This window comes from Miscanthus floridulus, chromosome 15 (genome assembly GCF_019320115.1).
Source record: "Miscanthus floridulus cultivar M001 chromosome 15, ASM1932011v1, whole genome shotgun sequence".
Classification (NCBI taxonomy): Eukaryota; Viridiplantae; Streptophyta; class Magnoliopsida; order Poales; family Poaceae; genus Miscanthus; species Miscanthus floridulus.
Window position 1 is genome coordinate 78,635,676 of NC_089594.1, and position 20,601 is coordinate 78,656,276.

Sequence of the window (20,601 nt, forward strand, 5' to 3'; positions counted from 1 at the left end):
TGGAAATGTTTAGTACCTATATCTAATCAAATTGCTTGTCTTTGTGCCTTTGTCTCTCTTTTATTCTTTATACATAATAACCATATAGATACTCTGTTACCTCTACCGAAGTGTGATAATTTGACCAAGTAATCTATATGTTTTTCATCAATATTCACTATTTCTTCCTTTTTGTATCACAAAACTGTGTGTCCGCAATGGTTATAGTCCATGATGAGCTATGATGTCATGGACAGCATCTTTTATCCTATTATTAGTCATTGTAATTTTCTATGCATATATCTTAAGTTGAAACTCTAGTTGTATATTCACCTATTAAGAAAAAAATAGTAGATATTAGGGAATGACCCCATTACATGGAAGGAGCCACCTTGCAACAAGACATAAAAGCTTAAGAGATCATAAAGACAACATCCATAGTGAAAACCTAAACAACACATATTTGAGAATGATTTCCAAGTTAAATCCCACAAAAGTGCCAGAAAGTTTTGATAATGGCTCATTGGAAACATGGTGAACATTGTGTAACACACCAGCCCGTTAGAAGCATGTAGTTGTGTTGTTGGCCCATGTGACCAGGGAGGGGTGTACCAAGGGGTGGTTGTAGGCATTTGCTGTGTGTGGTGAGCTGCCGAGGACATCAGCCCTTCATGGGATGAATGTAACACCTCAGCCTATTAGATGCCTGTTGTTGGCCCATGTGGCACAAGAGCAGTTACAATTGATGGGTCTATTACCACCTTATATATTTATTAGGGTGAGAACTTGTCATTCAAAAAATAGCATCTTTGGGTTAATCCTTTTACACAAATTGAGGACTGAAGTGCAAGAGAGGTGCTATGTGTATGTAGGTCTGTTGCACTTGAGGAACTGGGCCAAATAAGCAAATTCTGGACGCAGAGTATTACACACTGTCATCGGATAATGGCACCAAAAACTTCCTAGTGATGCCCTTGAAACTGTATTAATTATTGCTTCCGTCATTCAAAAATAATTCTCATTTTTTGTTTTATTTAAAAACTTGTCCGGACAAATGACACATCCTTTTTCTAAACTCTTAGGCATTCTTTCATAGCAACGCACGGGACTTCTTTCATATATTAAAGACCAAAAGGTTTCTTTATCTTTCATCAATCACAATTGCCCAATGGGATCCAACAGACTCAATCTATTCCATTTTGTACAAGTTAGATGTTTAAGCATGATGTAGAGTCTATTTCCAAAAGAAATTGGAATACAAAAGTGTTACCATGGTCCACCACATTTACCTATGTCCGTACAAGTTAAGTGTTTAGGCTTGGTGCATAGCCCGATTCCAAAATGAAATGGAACAAATAACATGATTGTTGAGAGTTTCCTGCCGTACACATATGAGTAAAAATATAGCATGTGTCAAGGCACAATATAGAATTTGATTTTAGATGAATTGAAACACATGAAGTGATTACTAAATAGATATCCAGCACTACATGAGTTAACTACATGACAAAGTTCCCATTGCAACGCACAAATATGTTTGCTAGTAATAACCTAAAGAAAACCCCTAATATGCATCCAAATTATCCATCTCTATCATCATGAAAATAACAAAAGTAACACCTAGATATCCATCTAAATTACCCATATTTTTCATTAGTAAAAATAATCTAGGTAACATAAACATCTGCATCTAAAATATCGTCTTGTACGACTATAAAAAGGTAATAAATATACCTCTAAATTTGCATCAATATTATTTTTTTAGTATTAAACATAATCTAAGGTCACTTATAAGTCTCCAATAAATTACTCATCTCTCCCATCTACATGTAAGATTGGCCACTAAATCATAATTTCATTTTGGCAATTTATGCATATTTAAGGCATGCTTGATTGGCTCTCAAAATTTTCCATGCCAAATATTCAGTTGTGAAAAGTTGCACAAAAATATTTGTCATCGATTTGTCAACCTAAATGTGTGATGTAGGCAAATTTAGGTAGCAAACTGAATGGAAACCAAAAATTTAGCGTCCATCAACAAATCAGCCAATGCATTGGGCGGAACTGCCATGGACAGCTCCCAATGTGAGGTGGGCCCACAAATTCCAAACTGAACCTTTCTACTCCATCTGTTCCATAAATAATGCAATTTTCACTTCCGAAGAAGTCAAGTAATTTAAATTTTGATCAAATTATATAAGAAACTACTAACATTTATGATACAAAGTAACTGCCATTAAATTATTACAGAATATATTTTCATAATAAATTTGTAGGGAGACATAAATGCTAATATTATTTATTAAAATTTTGTCACTGAAGCTATTTCGGCAAGGAGTATTTATCATTTTAGCTTCTTCCGTCCGCGCAGGTGGGGCATCATATACAAAAGATTATATAGTATAACAAATCAGCTAACTGCTTACCATTATTTTACAAATTAAATATTGTGAATATGTTTTATGAGTGGAAATGGTTGTTTGTGCTGAAAGTTGTCGGGATGAAAATTATCAGTAAGTGTGGAGGTTTACCACTTGCTATCAAAGTGATGGGAGGACTGCTAAGTACGAAGCCGAGAAGCGAGGGTGATTGGGAGGCTGTTTTGAAGCATCATGCATGGTCAGTAGCTGGATTTCCTAAGGAACTGCACAACACGATCTACTTGAGCTATGAGGATTTGTCTCCCCAGCTGAAGCAGTGCTTCCTATACTGCTCACTTTTCCCTAAAGGTACAACTATTTGGCAACGTCAAGTTGTTCCGATGTGTATCAGTGAGGGATTTATCCATCCACCAGACAGAAGCAGTAGTTCATATGATGATTGGCTAGAAGAAATAGCAGATGGGTATTACCAGGAGCTAATCACGAGGAATCTTATTGAACCAGCAACAGAATCAGCTCTCACTCGATACTCATGCACCATGCATGACGTGGTGTGATCTTTTGCAGAGTTTATGTCTAAAGAAGAATCATTGGTGGTCCAGGGCCAGCAAGATGATGGTGGTAGCAAGATCAGCCATGTACGTCACTTGTCTATAGGATCAACCAAGTCAGCACTAGAATGGGATATTCTACAGAAGCACAAATCAGTAAGAACATTAATTATAAATAAAAGAATTAATGTTCAGCCTAGTGACTCGTTTGGGAGATTGTCTACCCTAAGAGTGCTTTTTATAAGGGGTACTGATTGTGATAGATTGGTTGACTCTATATGTCAGCTGAGGCACCTGAGATACCTCCAATTCCAGGATACAAATATATCTAGGCTACCTGGAGACATTCATAGGATGAAGTTCTTGCAGCACATTTTGGTTCAGAAATGTCCACAGCTAGACCATCTTCCTAGCTGCATTAGCATGTGTTTGGTTTGGGAGCCAAATGGAATGGGTTGGGTCCATCCCACTTCTCTGGGTTGGAATCAACCCATCTCTTGTTTGGTTATAGGGATGGGTTCAACCCAGTTTTCTGTTTGGTTGGAGGATACAGTGGGTTCAAGTGGTTCCATTCCTTGTTTGGTTAGAGGGATGAGGGTTGGCAGGGAATATGATCACCTCTTTGGTGAGATTACCACACATTGCAAATATCTTCATTTCCAATCAAGTTCAAAGCATATCCATGAAAGGAAAATAATATGCCAATCCTTCTTGCATCACGCTTACGTTTTCTAGTCTGAATAATCAAGGCCATCATTGACAACAACATGTATGCAGCAGCTGCAAAAGTTACAATCTTGGTCCTCTTATCCATCTACAATACAAGAATGATTTTTAAACCAATAATGTAGCCATGACATTGGTTCTGTTCAAAATCGCTTAGCAAATAAGTTAAAATTTGTAGACCACACAATATGAAACATGGGTTCCAATTTCTACCAAATACATAGATGAGTTCACATGCTAGGGTTTCTTACCTTGGCTGCAGGGGACGAGATGGCCGGCAGTGGAGGCCCAACCATGAAGGGCGACGCCTGCAAGGGAGGGAGGACCAGCTAGAGGGGAGGGAGTACCGTGCAGTGGAGGTGACGGGAGAGGGGCGGCATCGGATCACAGCGACGGAAGAACGGAGGGTGGCGGGGGAGCGAGGACCGGCGATGGGAGGCACGAATGGGAGCAGGGAGGGAGGCCGAGACGGCTGGCTCCGCCGGATCTGGGAGGGCGAGTAGTGAGCGGCGACCGGCTTCTGCGCTTCGCCTCGCAGAAATGAAGCCACAGGGGTGAGGATAGCGTGCGGGGGTGACCAACGCCAAGCGCATGTGATGCGGGTCCGCATGGTCCTCTTGTTTTGGAGGAATCCATCCAACCCGCATCTGGACAGCATATTCTATACTGGGTCAAACCCATTCCACTTCATTTTTCATCCAAACACGGGTTGACCTGGGTCGAACCCGCTTCAACCCAGTTAAACCCTCAATCCAAACAGTACCTTACACAGCTTGTGCATCTAAGAACTCTTAGCATGTATGGTTCCCATGACAATGTTTTAATACCCAAGGGGTTTGGTCAGTTAAATAATCTAAGAACACTTTATGGGTTCCGAGTACATTTGGACAAGAATGGGGGCACGGGCTGGTGCAGCTTGGAAGAGATCGGGCCTCTGTCCCAGCTTAGGGAGCTTACTTTACATGGTCTAGAAAATGTGCCTGCTAGCTTGTCGGCTGGAATGGCATGGTTAGTAGCAAGGAGCACCTTGATTACTTGGAACTAAATTGGAGTAGCAGCGGATTTGTTGGAGTTGTTCCAAATTCACTTCAGGATATAGGCCAGGCTTCTGACGGAGCGAAGCGGAGGCCCGTCGCCGGAGGCTTGTTCGGGGGGGTGCGGGGGGCGGAGCCCCCCGCGGTACGGTATGGTATATACACCCTTGCTAGGGTTTCATGGAGACTTGATTCTCTTGTAAGCCGCCATAGGCGTGTAACCCAAAACTCTTGAGATAGTGAGATTGTTGCTGGCTGGTGCCCGTGGTTTTTCCCCTTCACATCAGAGGGGTTTTCCACGTTAAATCGTGTGTCTCCTCTGTGGCTTGATTCTTTACTTCATATTCTTATACGTCGTTCATAACAAGTGGTACCGGAGCTTTGGTTGCTGTTAGGGTTCATGACGACGTCGATGAAGTTCGATCTTCCGCTGCTGAACTACGACACGCGGTTCTCGCTATGGCAAGTCAAGATGCGGGGGATTCTGGCGCAGACTCATGACTATGATGAGGCGCTGGATAGTTTCGGAAAGAGGAAGGCCGAGTGGACTCCAGAAGAGATCCGCAAGGATCAGAAGGCGCTCGCCCTAATTCAGTTGCATCTTCATAATGATATTTTGCAGGAGTGTCTGAAAGAGAAAACTGCTGCAGAACTATGGCTGAAACTGGAATCGATCTGTATGTCCAAGGATCTAACTAGTAAGATGCAGATGAAGATGAAGCTGTTCACCCTGAAGATGAAGGAGGAGGATTTAGTGATGAGCCACATCGCTGAATTCAAGAAGATCGTCGCCGACCTAGTGTCGATGGAGGTGAAGTATGATGATGAGGACTTAGGTCTTTTGCTGCTATGTTCTTTGCCAAATTCGTATGCAAATTTTCGTGACACCATACTTTTGAGCCGTGATGAACTAACCCTAAAGGAAGTTTATGAGGCTCTCCAGTCTAGGGAGAAGATGAGAGGCATGGTGCAGAATGACGGGACGTCGTCCTCCAAGGGCGATGCTTTGCATGTGAGAGGCAGAACTGAAAACAGATCCTCCAATGATGGCAATGATGGTAGAAAGAACTACGAAAGGAGAGGCCGTTCAAAGTCCAAGCCGCATGGTAATAAAAAGTTCTGTGTTTATTGCAAGCTGACAAATCATAATGTTGAGGATTGCAGAAAAGTACAGAATAAGGAGAAGAGGAAAAACAAGTTGGCTGGTAAGGTCTCTGTTGCTGCTGCTGCGTCTGATGATGATTCTGGAGATTGTCTGGTAGTATTTGCTGGTTGTGTTGCTGGTCATGATGAATGGATTCTCGATTCCGCATGTTCATTTCATATTTGCACTAACAGAAATTGGTTTAGCTCGTATAAGCCTGTGCAGAAAGGGGATGTTGTGCGGATGGGAGATGATAACCCGTGTGACATTGTGGGGATTAGATCAGTTCAGATCAAGACTTATGATGGCATGACACGCACGCTGAAAAGCGTCAGGTATATACCAGGGATGTCCAGAAATCTTATCTCATTGAGCACGCTTGATGCAGAAGGTTACAAATATTCCGGTTCAGATGGCGTTCTGAAGGTATCAAAAGGTTCTCTTGTTTGCTTGAAAGGTGATCTTAATTCTGCAAAGTTATATGTCCTTAGAGGGTGTACTTTACCTGGTTCTGATTCCGCTATTGCTGCTGTTACTAATGATGAACCTAGTAAAACTAACCTTTGGCATATGCGTTTGGGACATATGAGTCACCATGGTATGGCAGAATTGATGAAGAGAAACCTGCTGGATGGCTGCACTTCGAGTAAAATAAAGTTTTGTGAGCATTGTATTTTCGGGAAGCATAAAAGGGTACATTTCAACACTTCTGTTCACACCACTAAAGGTACTCTTGATTATGTTCATGCTGATTTATGGGGTCCTTCCCGTAAGTCCTCACTTGGTGGTGCTCGTTACATGCTTACAATTATTGATGATTACTCTAGAAGGGTTTGGCCTTATTTTCTGAAACAGAAAGATGATACTTTTGCTGCTTTTAAGGACTGGAAAGTAATGATAGAAAGGCAAACTGAAAGGAAGGTAAAATTGCTTCGTACTGATAATGGTGGAGAATTTTGTTCGCGTGAATTTAATGATTATTGCAGATCGGAAGGCATTGTTAGGCATCACACCATACCCCATACTCCACAACAGAATGGTGTGGCCGAACGCATGAACAGAACCATCATATCCAAGGCCCGTTGCATGCTGTCTAATGCCAGGATGAGCAAGCATTTTTGGGCTAAAGCTGCTAATACTGCCTGTTACTTGATAAACAGGTCGCCTTCTATTCCACTAAATAAAAGAACTCCCATTGAGGTATGGTCTGGTACGCCTACTGATTATTCACAGTTGAAAGTTTTTGGATGCACTGCTTATGCTCATGTTGATAATGGAAAATTAGAGCCTAGAGCTGTTAAGTGTCTTTTCCTTGGTTATAGTTCGGGAGTCAAAGGCTATAAATTGTGGAATCCTGAAACAGGAAAGACTTTTATGAGTAGGAGTGTTGTTTTCAATGAATCTGTGATGTTTACTGATAGTTTGCCCTCAGATCATGTTCCAGAAAAAGAGCTGCAGCGTATGCGCATGCAGGTGGAGCATGTTGATGATGATACAGGTGTGCAGGTGGAGCCTGTTGATGAGCATGGTGACCATGATAATGATGTTGCTGAGGATGATGCTCATGATGATGTTCAGCAAACTCCTCCTATTTTGCAGTTAGAGGAGGATTTACCTATTGCTCAACGCAAGTCAAAAAGGACAATTGCACCTCCTAAGCGTCTTATTGAAGAGTGTAATTTGTCTTACTATGCTTTGAGTTGTCCTGAACAGGTGGAGAATGTTCATGAGCCAGCAACCTATAAAGAAGCTATTCGTTGTGGTGATACTGAGAATTGGATTTCTGCTATGCATGAGGAGATGCAGTCTCTTGAGAAGAACAGTACATGGGAGATTGTACCTTTGCCTAAGAATAAGAAGACCATCAGCTGTAAATGGATCTTCAAGAGAAAGGAGGGTTTATCTCCAAGCGAGCCTCCAAAGTATAAGGCAAGGTTAGTTGCTAAAGGCTATAGTCAAATTCCGGGTGTTGACTACAATGATGTGTTCTCTCCAGTGGTAAAACACAGTTCAATTCGTACTTTCCTTAGTATTGTTGCTTCACATGATCTTGAGCTTGAGCAGTTAGATGTGAAGACTGCGTTTTTGCATGGAGAGCTTGAGGAGGACATATACATGGACCAACCAGAAGGGTTCATAGTGCCTGGCAAGGAAAAATATGTGTGCAAGTTGAAGAGATCCTTGTATGGTTTGAAACAGTCCCCTCGTCAGTGGAACAAGAGGTTTGATTCATTTATGTTAGCACACAGTTTTAAAAGATCTAAGTATGATAGCTGTGTTTACATCAAGCATGTTAATGGATCACCTATATATTTGCTGTTATATGTTGATGATATGCTGATTGCTGCCAAGAGTAAGATTGAAATCACTAAGTTAAAGAAGCTATTGAGTAGTGGTTTTGATATGAAAGATCTTGGTAGTGCTAAGAAAATTCTTGGTATGGAAATTAGTAGAGACAGAAAATCTGGTTTGCTATTTCTTAGTCAACAAAATTATATCAAGAAAGTTCTTCAGCGTTTCAACATGCAAAATGCTAAGGTTGTTAGTACCCCTATTGCACCTCACTTTAAGTTGTCAGCTGCTCAGTGTCCTAGTACAGATGCAGAGATTGAATACATGTCAAGGGTTCCTTACTCTAGTGCTGTTGGGTCTTTGATGTATGCCATGGTTTGCTCTCGTCCAGATTTGTCATATGCTATGAGTCTTGTTAGTAGATATATGTCTAATCCTGGCAAAGAACATTGGAGGGCAGTTCAGTGGATTTTCAGGTACCTCAGAGGCACAGCAGATTCCTGTTTAAAGTTTGGAAGAACTGATAAGGGTCTTATTGGCTATGTGGATTCTGATTATGCTGCTGATCTGGACAGGCGAAGATCACTTACAGGTTATGTGTTTACTGTTGGCAGTTGTGCTGTGAGTTGGAGGGCTACTTTACAGTCAGTTGTTGCTTTGTCTACTACTGAAGCAGAATATATGGCTATTTGTGAAGCGTGCAAAGAATTAATTTGGCTGAAAGGTTTGTACGCTGAGCTTTGTGGAGTTGAATCTTGCATAAGTTTGCACTGTGACAGTCAAAGTGCAATTTACCTCACTAAAGATCAGATGTTCCATGAGAGAACTAAACACATAGATATCAAGTATCATTTTGTGCGTGATGTGATTGAAGAAGGTAAGCCGAAGGTATGCAAGATTAGTACTCATGATAATCCTGCTGATATGATGACAAACCTGTTCCTATTGCTAAGTTTGAGCTGTGCTCAAGCTTAGTTGGTTTAATTGGATAGTCCAAGAGACTATTGTTGGCACCAGTGGTTTTCTATCTTTGTTATGTTCAGGATGAAGGGTTGATTTATGATACAAGATGAATTTGTCTCAAGGTGGAGTTTGTTGGAGTTGTTCCAAATTCACTCGGGTGTCGCCCCTGTGTTCGGGGGGGGTGCGGGGGGCGGAGCCCCCCGCGGTACGGTACGGTATATACACCCTTGCTAGGGTTTCGTGGAGACTTGATTCTCTTGTAAGCCGCCATAGGCGTGTAACCCAAAACTCTTGAGATAGTGAGATTGTTGCTGGCTGGTGCCCGTGGTTTTTCCCCTTCACATCGGAGGGGTTTTCCACGTTAAATCGTGTGTCTCCTCTGTGGCTTGATTCTTTACTTCATATTCTTATACGTCGTTCATAACAGGATTCATGGGAAGGAGGGGTGAAACCAACATGCAGCAGCAGCAGAGAGTAGTGGAGGAGGTAATTGAGAAGCTCAGCCCTCCATCCAGCATACGGCATCTACACATTGTAGGATACTTTGGTAGCCGGCTACCAAATTGGATGATGGATCCAGCTACATGTGTCTTGAAGAGCCTGAGGCTTTTAAAGATGGACAAACTTTGTTGTTGCACCCAACTCCCTGACGGTTTGTGCCAGCTCCCTTATTTGGAGTCGCTAGATGTTGGTGACGCACCTGCCATCAAGAGTGTTGGGCCTGAGTTCCAGTCACCCTCCTCCCTGGCAGTGGGTGGAAGTATTGTCACTGCCTGATCAGTAATGGCTTTTCCTAATATGAAAACTCTTATCCTAGCTGGCTTGTGTGAATGAGAGGAATGGGACTGGCAGTGGGTGGAGGTATTGTCACTACTGGATCAGTAGTAGGTTTTCCTAACCTGGCAGCTCTTCATCTGGCTGGCTTGTGCGAATGGGAGGAGTGGGAATGGGAGGAGCAGGGTGAGGATGCAACAGTAGATGCCATGGCAATGCCTGCACTCAAGGGTCTCGAAATTATTAACTGCAAGCTGAGCTGTCTCATATATAGAGAACTGGGCCTAAGAGAACTGGGCCCAGTTGGTGGAGGCATGCTCTAAGAGAACTGGGCCTGTACAAGCTGAGCAACCTGACATATATAGAGAACTTCCCTTCAGTTGTGGAACTTCAAGTATTCGACTGCCCGGAGCTGAGAAGGATCAGCAATCTCTCCAAGTTGCAGAAAATCGAGATCTCATACTGCCCAAATATGGAGGTGCTAGGAGTCTCGTCACTTGACAGCATGGAGATGGAGGACGGCACCATGGAGACAGTTCTGGAATATGTGACAACAGTAAGACCAAGATATCTCAAATTGACTTGCAGCAAGGAGTTGTATGAGTCCATGTTAACAGGAAGCTCATCTGAGTACGACAAGATCAGCCATATCAAGTCACGGACCATTCATGCTGAAGATGAAGACTAATTGCTGCACGACCATACCAGAAATAAATCACGTACTATATTTTCAGGTAACAAGTGTCCCGCATTACTTTTGGTTCACAGTGCAGTGCACCACACCTACATGTGCAGTCGTAGTACTTACTACGTAGTAGTACCGCTTAATACGCACTCAATTTTGAAGTATCATTATCCATTGATCCTGTATGTAACTAATATATATGCAGGGATCCTTATGGCGGAGCCGCATCCTGCTAGCTTGCAGCGGCCAGTACTCTGTTTTGCTCAATTGCTCTGCTTGATGCTGCCGGTGGGTGGGTCACACCCAGACTGTGTACAGAGGCCTACGAACGACATACTGAGGAATCATTGTATTACTTGGGCCTCTATATTTCATCTACTATGTATGTTTTTTTATTGAAGTACTGGACCTATGTATATTTGTACAAGTAATGGACCTGAGGTGCAGGATTTGTAATAAACAGGGAGCAGACATGGGAGCACCATAATGGTATGCTGATCCCTGCCAGATCATCATGGTGATTATGATGTGCTCTGCTTTCTGACGGAGACGGGGCAAATGTCCAGAACGAGCCTTCCTTGTCAGTTGTGGATAACAGATGAACCAAGCATGGTGGCTTTGGTGGTCAAATCGACACTATTTGTCCATCATTCTTTTTGTCTTAAATCGGTCGTTCTAACATTGTGAAGCAAAATCGTCTAAAAAAAAACTTGTGAAGCAAAATGACCAAAAAAAATAAAAGCCACCCTGTATTGCCTGACAGACCAATTCACAATTCCACTTGTAGAAGAAGATATCCGTCATGTAGCATGTACACAATCTTTGTGGAAAAGAAAAAAGTAGCATGTACATAATGATCTTGTTCTTCCCAGCCCATTCGTGTAAAGCAAACAGATACTTGGATGACAAATACACTGAGTGGATTTTTTGTATGAGTCCTTGTTAATACGCAGCAGCTCATCTGAGTACAACAAGATGAGCCATATCAAGTCGGCCACTATCGACTACTCCCTCCATCCCAACAAGACCGTAGTTTTAAAAATGAACCTGAACAAGCACCTGTCCAGATTTATTCCTAAAACAACGGTCTTTTTTCTGGAACGGAGAGAGTACAATCGCTGAAGATGAAGATTAATTGCTGCGCGGCCATAACAGAAATAAATCACGTAGATATTCAGGTAACTAGTACTTATTACTTTTGGCTCACAAGGCAGTGTGCAGTCTTACTACTTTATGCAGTATCGCTTAGTACGCAATTTATTTTTTTCAATTATCTTTATGCATGGTTCTTCAGTTATGGCCAAATAGTGTAACAGATTAACAACAGCCATAGTTAACGAGAGACCGCCCTCCTGGTGGCCCATCCAAACACGCCTGGTTGGACTGCGTAGATGTCAAAGTGTGTGAGCTGGGCCTTAAAGCACAGTCCGGTCCGCCCGAAGTAAAATCCAGATCAAGGCTGGATCCATTGAACCCCCTACTGGGCCCAAGAGCAGATAGGGTGTATTGTTGTGTTGCAGGGCCCATAATCAGCTCGACGCTACCCAGGAACTCTGGTGTTGGCACAGGTGGCTGAATGAGCGCCTCTAGCAACATAGGATCCACGCCCATGCCCCCTGCGGGCCCTGACTCATCTCTGGACAGGAGTTTCATCACGTGGAGGGGCTCGGTGCAAACCTCGCGCACGCCCTACGTGTGTATGTACACAAGGAATGGAATGGAATCGAACAAAACATGCCAGCTTAGAGCATCGGCAGTGTGTGTGTCGAAGCCGGTTCTATGCATTTAATGCATATATAGGACCCGGTACATCCCACTGTGGGGTGGTTTCGATGGAGGAGCAGGTCCAAGATATAGAACCCGCCCCCTTTGCAATAAAAAAATATATCACTCTAACACATGACACAGCTCCAACTGCCATGAGCTGATGAGCATTTAGATTTCAACGGTCAAGTGAAATGCAGCGTCAAGTGAAATGCAGCGTCACTTGACCATTGCCTTAAAAAAACAGTGTTCCTTGTTGCTTGCTACAGCACAGCGCTTCTTCAAAAGGAGCCCCAGCCCCAGCAGCCGGCTTCCTTCCTCCCAACAATCCCCCCTGCCTCCTTGTTCCCAGCGGCCTCCTCCTTTGCTCCCATCAATCTTTCCCTGCCTCCTTGTTCCCAACAACCTACACAAAAATAGAGAAGCAAAATAAAAACAACTCCATACTCATATTTCTTAGTTCATATGGAGCCCTCAGAGGGAAGTTTTGGTAGGTTGCTCGCCACTGATCCTAGAAATCGAAGAGTAGATGACACATGCTGCCAGCACATGCCAAATTCCGCACCAACACTTTCAACCAAACTCAGTTCCCCACCCCACCACCACCATTCAACCACTCCCATTATCCCCAACATAGTCAACCTACTCATGCCATGCACAACTTGAATCCCTTTGGTGGTGTAGGCAACCTCCAACAGTATGCCCAGTGTTAACCAAGTTATCAAGGTTTTCAACCACTACCCAACTTTAACTTCCCAGGTAGAATGTTTGTAGGTATTGCTGGTGGTGCATCTTCGCATGTCTTACATTCAGCAACCCCGCAATCGCAAATAAGAGAGCTGGAGCAAGATGAAGAAAAGGAAGATTCAAGCGCCAGCAGCCCTGATGAAGGAAGGAGGTTGTGAGAATTAATTACACTGAGGACGAGAACCTACGCCTTGTAAGTCTTTGGATTAAGCATTCAGTAGATCCAATTCGTGGCACAGATCAGAGCAGAGAGGCCATACTAGAACAAGATAGCAGAAGCGTTCAATTCGGGCCTGGCTAAAGGTGCAAGAAGAAGGTCAAAGGGACAGCTCAAAAGCCATTGGGGAAGAATTAATGCAGTTGTTACCAAGTTCAATGGGGTCTATGGTCGAATGACCTTTTGTAGTGAGGAATCTGATGACATGCTGATGGACAAAGCACGTGCTACATTCAAAAGAGAAAACAACAAAAAGCCATTTACGCTTGAATATGTCTAGAAGATTCTGAGGAAGGAACCCAAATGGTATAGAAGTATACTATATATCTGGTATGGATTGTTCAGAGGAGAAAAAAAGGACAAAAGTAGATGAATCTGGAGCATACACTTCATCTTCCAACCAAGACACAGACAAGGGGGAGACATTCAAAGAAGTGCGCCCAGAGGGGCAGAAGAAAGCAAAAGCTAGGATGAGAGGAAAAGGAAAGGGAAAGGCCATACCACAATCTCCCCTAGGCTCATAGCCAGATGAAGACATGGTTTTGTTTCACGATGCTATGTTGAAGAGAGCAAGTGCACTAGAGAAAATAGTAGAAGCATCAAAGGAAAAGGTTAGAATGGAAAAGATATAAAAGTACATGCAAATTTCGGATGAGAAAGCACATATTTTTGCAAATTGTGGAAGCATTAGAAAATTGGTCCCCATATTTTCAGTTAAGGAGAGATGCATTCGGTAAGGTTGGTCTTTCACTGCTGCAGAAATGCAGGGCTGCCCTCCGAATGTTAGCATATGGATCACTAGCAGGCCTTATGGATGAAGCATTTGGAATTGCTGAAACCACAGCTTTAGAGTGTGTAATCAAGTTTGTTCAAGGTATTAGACACATATATGGGGAGAAATACCTTAGAAGACCTAATGGTGAGGATATCCAACAGTTACTTCAAGTTGGAGAAGCACGAGGGTTTCCAGGGATGTTGGGAAGTCTAGATTCCATGCATTGGCGATGGGGAAATTGCCCAGTTGCATAGAAGGGACAATTTACCCGTTGTGACTATAAGGTACGCACTATCATGCTCCAAGCTGTTGCCTCCTATGACCGCTGGATTTGGCATGCCTTTTTTGGCACACCTGGTTCGCACAAAAAAAAACACAGACAAAAGTGAAATGGAGGCGGATAGATTACTTGCAACAGCTAAAGCAGTAGCAGCTGGAGGTGGAATCTGACAAGCTCGACTCCAACGGGCCAGATTAAAGTAGATTCTCAAGAAAAAATGACGCAGCTATCTACTGCACTTTTTGATATCGCAAGTAACTTGCTCTAGTCTTACCAGCTCTTGACAGAGATCCACAGTGGCTGCTTCCTTGGCTTCACAGAGAATCAGAGTTGAGCCACAGATTCCAAAGGAGAGCAAGGAGAGTCATCGTTCCATCATGGCAAGTCGGCAACATGCTCGTCACAGCCTTCAAATAGTAACCTCTAAAACTCAGTAGTACTGGATTACTATGTTACTTTCTTGAGATTGCTGACTCCTTTGCCTGAATCATATTAGGCCTGTCTGTCTATCAGTAGTTCAGTAGCACCTGAACCTGAATCTTTGCACACCTGGCAGGCCATCAGATAAAAAAAAAATCGACTGTCATCTGAGATACTTTTTTTTCTTGCCGACGTCAGATGCATAGAGTCATAGACATCATGACGGTATGACACTTTCATTCGTCAACGTTGCCTGATGAGCCACCACCTAATCAAAATTAATGCAGGAAACAGTATGTGTTATGGATGTACCTGTACTACCTCTGCCCTAGAAAGATGTAAATCTAGATTTGGTCAGAGTCAAACTAATCTTAATCTGACTGAGTTTATGTAAAATAGTATCAGTGTTTAACACTCCAAGCAGGTATATTATGAAGATATATTCAATGAAAAATCTCATGAATGCTTACTTAGTAGTACGATAAGCAGTAATATATTTTTATACAAATTTAGTCAAATTTTTTGTCTAATGCTATTTGAGAATTGAATCCATTTTGGAACAGAGGTAGGAGTATATTGTCGTCAAGCCTTGGCTTGAAGGACCGTTAGTAGGATACCATAGTATATATCAAGACGCACATGCTTAAATTAAAATGACCATATCACAACACACACGTCATTATAATTAAAAGTGATGACTGATCAGATATGGCTTGGAGATATAATTCAGAGAGTGTGGCATATATAAGCCATGTTTCAGCCTTGCCAATAGTACCAGCACATGAAAGTAGTAGATCACGGTAAAATGTCTGCTTGCTCTGCATAGATTCTTAAGATAAAGGTATAATTGAATTTGCATCCAAAGGGGGTATATGCTCTTAAGGGCAAATTTTCTGCATTCCCAAGACAAAATGCAGCTGCTATATGCCTATATCCTGCACTTTTTGGCATTGCAAGGAACATACTCATACCAGCTCTGATCTTAACTGATCCACAGTTGGGTCCACATACAGTGCTTGCTTTCTTAGCTTCCTTCCATGGCTTCAAACTTCAGCGTTGGGCTTTCTTGCTTCCATGGCTTCAAAGCTCAGAGTTGAGCCACAGACCAGATCCATTCCAATTTCCAATGCAGGCAGAGAAAGGAGTCAACACATCTGCAACATTATTGTACCAACCTTCAAATAGTAACCTCTGCAATCAACAGTAATAGACCTGGACTACTGAATTGTGAATTCAGATATTATCAATAACTGGTGAGGTGAGTTAGTACATAGCTAGGCATGTCCGCATAAGTACCACCTAAATCCTGCTCACATGGCATGAGTTCAGATAATGAAGGACCAGAAACGGTGACCAGAGGGGGCTGAATGGGAGCCTCAATTTTTTTTTCGAAATATTTGGCCGCTGTCCCAAAATCAAACCCCAAAACCAAACGCACGCAAAATCGACTTGCTCATGAGCCAACAGGGGGCTGGGTACCTCTGGTGATGACCAGTATTTTGGAACAATCGAGAACCAATGGAAACAAGCACACGATGGAACGCGAAAAATCAGCACACACTGGACAGGGGCGGACAGTCTGCGGTCTAGGCCCGGACTATCTGCAGTTCCACTCCCGGACTGTCTGCAGTCCAACACCGGACGCATCCAACAGAGCACTCGTGCGCAAGGAACAGACAGGGGCGAGCAAAAGAATGAGCGGGAAACTAATAGAAGGGCCGGAGGAAAACAGGTGCTCGCCTGGAGGGTTGATGCACGCTGCTGCCAGAGCAACTTGGCCAGGAGATGCACACGACCAGGATGCTAGCACTGGCAGCTCACAGGTGACATCACGGAACCACAGCAAGAACCTGACGAAGAACAGTAAAGAACGAACAAGAAAGGCGACACCAAGAAATTCAACCCAATCCTACCCAAACCTCCATGATTCATCCCCAGAATTTGCACAGGAGAAATTCGACTTGCTACAAATCTATCCCCAAGAAATCGTCGCCTGGGGTTAATCCAAACTCCGGGAAAAATTCAGATTGTAGACAAGAACGAGTTTTTCTCCTCAAAAGCCAAAACCGGATCGATCTACGAGCTCGTGCCAAATTGATTTGAATCACTGGAGGGATTAGTTCAGCACATGTCCTAGCTCGTCATGGATCAACCAAAAACTCCCCAAAACATCTCAATCCAAAAAGATGAAGCAAGAAAGGGGAGGGAGAGGTAAGGGCCTCAGTTCCCAGCAAATCTCATGTTCCAAACTCGAATTACACAGATGAGTGAATAATCCGTGGACCTCTCACAAGAACACTAAAGGAGGGGAAACCTAGGGCAAGAAGAAAATGAAATGAGAGAGGTAAGGGTGATTGGGGCACCCTTATCTTATTTAACAGGGCTATTACACAATCCTAGTTTGTAGCACCCGGTTTTAAGAACAAAATCAGATACGCACCATATGTGAGCCCAGGAAGTCAAATCTCACATATAGCTACAAATAAGGGTAATATCAAAAGACAATGCTTAAATACATAGCATATTAGTATAAAGAATATAACCTAAGAGTATAGACAGTGTAAAGACAACTCCGATCTTCAGGCGAAGACTCCAAATAACATGTCGGTTAGTTCAACTCACGCTTCCTTAGTTGACTTAATGAACCAGTCACTACTTTTCTTCTCGTATAAAGACACATTCCACACCTTGACAAGGTGCATCATTGTAGATATGAAGCTCTCGTTCGGATCTGGCAAAGCTAATACATAGATTTTACTTCAACCTTTTCTTGAATTCCTTCAAATACTTACCTGATGCCTCTTGATCCAAACTAACTTGAAAACTTCTCCGATAGCTCTACCAAAATCTTGATGATCTTGGATAAACCTTGATTGAACCTTTGACCAAACCTCATTGAGACTCTGAGTTTCTCTCACATCTTTGGCTACCACCACGCTTCCGCTACGCAAACTAGAACGTAGGATACTTCACCTTACAAATTTTTCAACTTGGCTACCCCATAAGAAAAGATAAACTAGGGGACACCAAAGTATAGCTTGAATCTCCTTCTAGATGAGTTAACTAATATCAAGACGTTCTGTCATCCCAATGATACTCTCGTATATGGGCAAGAACAAGAAAATATGGAATTCCTCGCGAGGAGAAAATCAGCAGCGCAGGAAAACAAGTGTAACTCTCATTCCGTTAATCCAATGAAGTTGTAGCTTATATCGTTGGAAAGATTATAAAATTCTCCACAACTTCCATATAAAACATTTTTCCAAATTCCTCAGTTTTCTTGGTCGAAAACCGTGCACAACAGAAACTGTTCCAGATTCCAAACAACACAGATGCATCGCCTTGTGATTTTCGTATCTCCATAACCAAAATAGATATGAGGTTGATTCTTGCACTCAGAGAAAGATATTGAAGTCTACTGTTGTTCAGAATTTTCTCATGATTTTAGGTCATCCAAGAACAGAGTTATAAGCCGATAAAGACAGATTACTCCCAAAAGACATAATATAGAAAACAGGAGATAAGCGAAACCCATCTATTTATTGCATTAATCCTTATGCCTTAGGCTTATAAACTAAATGAAATTGTGGGAATACCCAACAAGATCATTGCAATCATTACAAAGATTCAAAACAATCATAAGCATAATAACAATTCAACGAGCATTAAAGATGCATAATTCAATCATTGACTCAACTTGCAATACTATCGTCCTCATTATGCTAGGGGTAACAATCCTAAGACATCTTCAGATTACATAAGAAGGTGGTGAGGAATAGTTCTAAAAGCATATCAAATCAAGGAGTGAAGATGAGAACAAAGACATTAAAATAAGCACCAAGGTAGAGATGAATAGCAGGGTAGAGATATAGTAGAGAAGAAAATATCAAGGTTCATAGAGCAAGGATTTTATAGCAATTTCAAAATCTTAAGACGGTCAATTTCTAACTAGGCTTGCATCCTGCAGTCAGCATTGCTCTGATACCACTTTGTAGCACCCGGTTTTAAGAACAAAACCAGATACACACCATATGTGAGCCTAGGAAGTCAAATCTCACATATAGCTACAAATAAGGGTAATATCAAAAGACAATGCTTAAATACATAGCGTATTAGTATAAAGAATATAACCTCAGAGTATAGATAGCGTAAAGACAACTCCGATCTTCAGACGAAGACTCCAAATCCACAGGGACAACTGACTGGTTGATCATAAGCCTAATTCTTCCAAACTCTAGCAATCTGGTACCTATCCAGGATTTTTATCCAAATATATGTAAAATAAAGCAAGCGTAAGTACATGTCGTACTCAACAAATATAACATGGGGTTCATGAGGCTCAAAAGGTTGACACTGGTTTAACTACGATTAGCTTTTAATGAGTCATTATTTTAGCAATTGAGTAGCAACAAGTTTATCCACAAGCCCATGTAACCACATGATCAGGTAAACATGAACAATGAATAGCATAAACATTAATCGTTAGTGAGCATCTTCATCATCCGTATTATTAGTGTTCATCATCTATTCCGTAAATGTTCCAAGGCCGCTTGTGACCGTGAGCACGACAGATATATTAGTTTTACACTCTGTAGAGGTTGTACACTTTCACTGTGAGTCGTGATTTACCCTTTCGCCCGAGGTGATCAGCCTCTTGACCCACTACCAAGGAAGGTCGGCAGGGTTCACTATGAAGCCTTTCAAAGGTTCGTCTAACAAGTTAGGGCCGCTAGGTTTCTGTGGCCTGCGAATGTAGAGCTCCCCTTCCGACAGGCATAATGATGCGCAGCCTATACACTGATGGACAGAGGCTACACTATATCCAACCCGGAACACACCTCTCTTGCACCATAAAGGTAACCACTAACAAGCTAGAAAAATGTCATCGTACTGAGCTAAAGCCAGAGCCATGTAGCCCTCACAGCTGTACTGTAAGTCTCGGATGATCACTTACAGATAAGTCCTTAGGGAGAGGAATCTAGAGCACCATAAACACAGCCTAATGCTCTAGCCCTCTTGTTCTATGTTGCTAAAAACATCTTTTAGTGTTTATTGCATATACCATTAGTCAAGTTACAAGATCATGGTTGTAGTTGAGCACTAGCAAAGCTACCCAATGCATATCCCAAAGGAGTCAAGGTATAAGTACAAATTACTAGGAAATCCTTAGTGACAGTCAAGGTAGACACATGCAGTATGAATTAAATAATTAAAGGTGTATAGGACAACAAGTAAGATCCCATGCTATACTTGCCTTAAAACACCGATCCTTCGGTAAGCTTAAATCTTCAACGTTCTTCTTGATCACCACGTATATCTCACCGACTGGACGTAATCATAAAGCACCACACAAGCATCCATACAATCATACACGAAGTAAACAATAGATCTAAATTAGAACAGTACATCAAACATAAAATCAAGATGAAAAGTTTGTAAAATGAATCTACGTCTCGCTACGAACACACAGACGCGAAAAGCACGCTAATCAGAACCATGGTTATAAAGAAACGACTATAGAGTTTTATATTATAAAAGAAAAGAGAAGACTATAAGCTTGATTTATTTTAGTTGACAAAGCCATGGAAAAGTTATTAGTTTAGATTAGACAAACCATAATTTAATTTAAAAACCCGAGTCCAAGCTAATCATATCATAACTTATAAAAACTATCACATTCCTTACTATAATAAGGTTAAACCTTGTCTTTTCAAAAGAAAATAAACATGTGAGAGCATCTAAACGAGTTTAGCCCGCAGGCAACGTGTTTAAACTAAATAAAATTTTAATTTAAAAGTATATCTAGGTTAGCAATTATTAATATTAGTATACAAAACACCGAAGTAAAAACCTATATTAATTTTAATTA

At 42.0% G+C, this 20,601-nt stretch overlaps 1 long non-coding RNA gene across 2 annotated transcripts; it reads right to left on the reverse strand.

Moving 5' to 3' along the window:
• Nucleotides 1-15,523: 15,523 nt before the first annotated feature.
• Nucleotides 15,524-17,112, reverse strand: LOC136508901 (uncharacterized). Of its 2 annotated transcripts, none has more exons than XR_010772141.1 (2): nt 16,473-17,112; nt 15,524-15,886 (listed from the first exon to the last, which is right to left on the reverse strand). It is a non-coding gene; the product is annotated as an uncharacterized lncRNA (long non-coding RNA). The 2 variants fall into 2 exon arrangements; XR_010772140.1 differs by having other exon boundaries at nt 16,003-17,112.
• Nucleotides 17,113-20,601: the final 3,489 nt, after the last annotated feature.